Genomic DNA, 3,726 nt, shown 5'->3' on the forward strand with positions numbered 1-3,726 from the left:
CCTGTCCCGGGCAGTGCCCCCCGTGTTCTGGGCAGTGCCCCCCGTGTCCTGGGCAGTGCCCTCCATGTCCCAGGCAGTGCCCCCCCTGTCCCGGGCAGTGACCCCATGTCCCAGGCAGTGACCCCATGTCCCAGGAAGTGCCCCTCATGTCCTGGGCAGTGCCCCCCGTGTCCCAGGCAGTGCCCCCTGTGCCCTGGGCAGTGCCCCCCGAGTGCTGGGCCCAACCCCAGGGTTTTGGCCTTGCAGAGAAGCAGAAGCTGCGGGGCAGCGACTACCCCCTGATCGCCCGTGTGCTGCAGGGCCCCTGTGAACAGGTCTCCAAGGTTTTCCTCATGGAGAAGGACCAGGTGGAGGAGGTCACCTATGACGTGAGTGAGCCGGCACGGGGTCGTCGCTCCTGGGGGGGCTTGGGAAAACTGGGGGATCACAGAGTCATGGAGTGGTTTGGGTTGGAAGGGACCTCAAACCCACCCACCCCCTGCCATGGGCAGGGACAACTTCCACTAGCCCAGGTTGCTCCAACCTGGCCTTGGACACTTCCAGGGATCCAGGGGCAGCCACAGCTTCTCTGGGAGTTCCATCCCAGCCCCTCCCCACTCTCACAGCCAACAATTCCTTCCCAATATCCCATCTCTCCCTGCCCTCTGGCACTGGGAAGCCATTCCCTGTGTCCTGTCCCTCCATCCCTTGTCCCCAGTCCCTCTCCAGCTCTTGGAGCCCCTTTAGGCTCTGGAAGGAGCTCTCAGCTCTCCCTGGAGCCTTCTCCTCTCCAGGTGAACCCCCCCAGCTCTCCCAGCCTGGCTCCAGGGCAGAGGGGCTCCAGCCCTTGGAGCAGCTCCGTGGCCTCCTCTGGACTTGCTCCAACATTGGCATCACTGGATTTTTTTCTTAGGAAGGGCTGTGTTTTGGGGTTGAGGAGATTGCAGGCAGGCTGGGTCTGCTGCCTTCTCATAGAATCATGGAATCATGGAATGGTTTAGGTTGGAGAGACCTTAAAGCTCATCCCATTCCACCCCCTGCCATGGGCAGGGACACCTTCCACTAGCCCAGGTTGTTCTGGCCTTGGACACTTCCAGGGATCCAGGGGCAGCCACAGCTTCTCTGGGAATTCCACCCCAGCTTGTGACCACCCTCCCAGGGAAGAATTTCTTCCCGATGAACGGATGTCTCCATGTGCTGGGACTGCAGGAATTGCTTTGCTCCTGCATCTTGCCGTGAAAACTCCCCATTTGATGGGAAAAGCCTCGTTTTGTGCTCAAAGAGCAGCTTCCAATTCCAACCCAGAGCCAACGCCCCCGGCCCTATTGTGTCATCCCAAATCTGCTCACGGGAGAGCGATTTCAGCGCAGCCTGTGGCGGAATTGGTGTTTTTCCAGCCGGGAAAGCTCCACTGTGCCATCTGCCGGCTTCCCAGGGCTACTCTGCTCCGAAATCCCAGCTCAAGCGAGGCACTTTTGGGGTATATTTGGGCTTAATCAGCTCTCTGCGACGCTGGGGATGCTCAGGGCTCTGACTGATCGAGCCACGTCTTCCAGCCAGTGGGTAAATTAAAATAAATAAATAAAAATTAATTAATTAATTAATTAATGGAGAGGGGGGAGAGATTGTCCCGGTAATTATCCAGCACTTACTCATTTGCACGAGTTAATGTTCACACTGAGCAGAGGAAACATCCCTTTTTTTTAGGATTCTTGCAAAAACTGGGGAATCCTTGACTAAAATCCAGGGAGAGGACGCTGCCTTCGGCCTCGCAGGGTGGGTTCATCGCCCTCTTCATCACCTTTCTTGCCGTTCCTCTCCCATCCAGGTCGCTCAGTACATCAAGTTTGAGATGCCCATCCTCAGGAGCTTCATCCAGAAGCTGGAGGAGGAGGAGGATCGTGAAGTGAAGAAGCTGATGCAGAAGTACGTCAGGCTGGTGGCCCGAGGGGGGATGTGAGAGGGAAGGACATTGCTGGGGGGCTGTTTGGTCCCAGAAATTCCTTTGTGCAGCCCTGCACCCCTGATGTGTGCAAGAGCCATTGGGGTTTGTGTCATTCCAGGGTTTTCTTGGCCATCTCACTGCTGAAAATTCCTCTTTCCCTGTGCTGTGCCTCTCCAGATACACCATCCTCCGGGTGATGATCAAGCAGAGGCTGGAGGAGATCTCGGAAGGTCCGACTGCGATGTGAGACCCTTCAGCAGAGCCATGTGCCTGTAGGATGTACTGTACCAAATCCCAAAGCCCCAGCATTCCCAGCACATTCCCAGCGTCCGCCTGGATCGCTCCAGCTCTGAGCCAGCCCATCCTCCCGTGCCTTCACCTGCGCAGCGTCCCCGGGAGGTTCCTCCTCGGCACCTGGGGCTCTTCCCAGCAAGGCTCTGGCTGGTGGCAGCTTCAGCCAAAACCTCAAATCCCTGGAAAACACAGGGAAAAACAGGGGGAAAAAAAAAAAAAGAAGAGAGAGAGAGAGGAAATCCATGAGCAGCACAGTGAGGGCTACAGGTGTTCCAGAGCAGGAATTTGGGGCCGAGTCTGGGGACACCCACACAGAGGACCCGCTGCTCGGTGGCAGGAGAGCACCAACAGTTATAATTCCTCTTTTTTTTTTTCTTTTTTTTTTTTTTTCCCCTTAAGAAAAGCACATTTCTATTGCAATAATTCGCGGGTGATGGGAAGTTTTCGTAAATCCAAAGTGTTGACTGAGATTTTGGGGGGGTTTAACCCTGACCTGGTGGATTTACAGCACAGGAGTAAATGGCATTTTTCCGTGTGTTCCCCAAACCTGCATCTGGTGGCGTCACCCCCTCCCTCCCCCTTTTCTAATTTGCACTAATATTAGGGATTTTTAAGGAAATCATGATGTCAAACCTCTCTGGGTAGCTGTAAATGCCAAATAGCACTCGCAGGGATAGTTGGGGGCATCTCAAGGGATGCTGGATGGAAAGGGAGGGAGACAGGAGGAGGAGGAGGAGGAGGCAGAAATAAAGAGGATTTTATTTTCCAAATCCATCTTCCAGTGGTGCCAGCACATTATCCTGGTGAAACCAGGCTGGCACTGTTACCACCACCACCTGGAAAAACCTCTTTCCTCCCAGGCTAAACCAGCAATATCAATTTTATACCTCGATGTGAACTAAGACTCTGACTTTCTCCCTCCCTTTGAGTTTTTGCAATGTATCTTTGTAATTTTTTTTTTTTTTAAGTGTTAATGGTACCTTTTCCACCTCTAACACGTGTTCAGGAAAGTGTTGTACAGCGAGAGGAGCCTTTTATGTGTTTGAAGGATGATTGTGGCATTGCTGCGTGGATTAACAAGAAAATAAAATATGTAGCAACTTAATACAGAATAAAACCCCTGAGTTGGAGCCTGGTTTGTCAAAAATAAAGCAATTTGTGGATAGAAACACCTTGGGAATGGGTTCCATGGGGGCTGGGAGTGATGAGGGAGAAGAGCAAAACCTGCCTGAGTCCCAGTGGAGAAGCTTCCCAAGGAGAAATGGTCCTGCCCTGCAGATTTGGAGACTCACAACTACATTGCTGGAGGATTTGGGGTAATATTGGGCTGTTTTAGGGCCCTTCCAGCCTTCAGTGACTATTTATCCCTATTTATCCCTATTTATCCCTATGCACCGTGATCGGTGAGCTCCATCCTCTGGATATTTCTCCTCCACAAGGTAAAACTCCCGATGTATTTAATTTTTTTTGTCCTCCTGCACCCCCCAGGTCATCCCAGCCACGCTTTG

General features: G+C 53.1%; 1 long non-coding RNA gene across 1 annotated transcript; it reads left to right on the forward strand.

The window, feature by feature from the left end:
• The first annotated feature begins 250 nt into the window (after positions 1-250).
• On the forward strand, positions 251-3,335 carry LOC113941606. The gene is made up of 3 exons (XR_003525718.1): positions 251-368; positions 1,808-1,905; positions 2,102-3,335. It is a non-coding gene; the product is annotated as an uncharacterized LOC113941606 (long non-coding RNA).
• The last annotated feature ends 391 nt before the right edge of the window (positions 3,336-3,726 follow it).

The sequence above is a fragment of the Corapipo altera genome, unplaced genomic scaffold, assembly GCF_003945725.1.
Source record: "Corapipo altera isolate COAL_440 unplaced genomic scaffold, ASM394572v1 94349, whole genome shotgun sequence".
In the NCBI taxonomy this organism is placed as follows: domain Eukaryota; kingdom Metazoa; phylum Chordata; class Aves; order Passeriformes; family Pipridae; genus Corapipo; species Corapipo altera.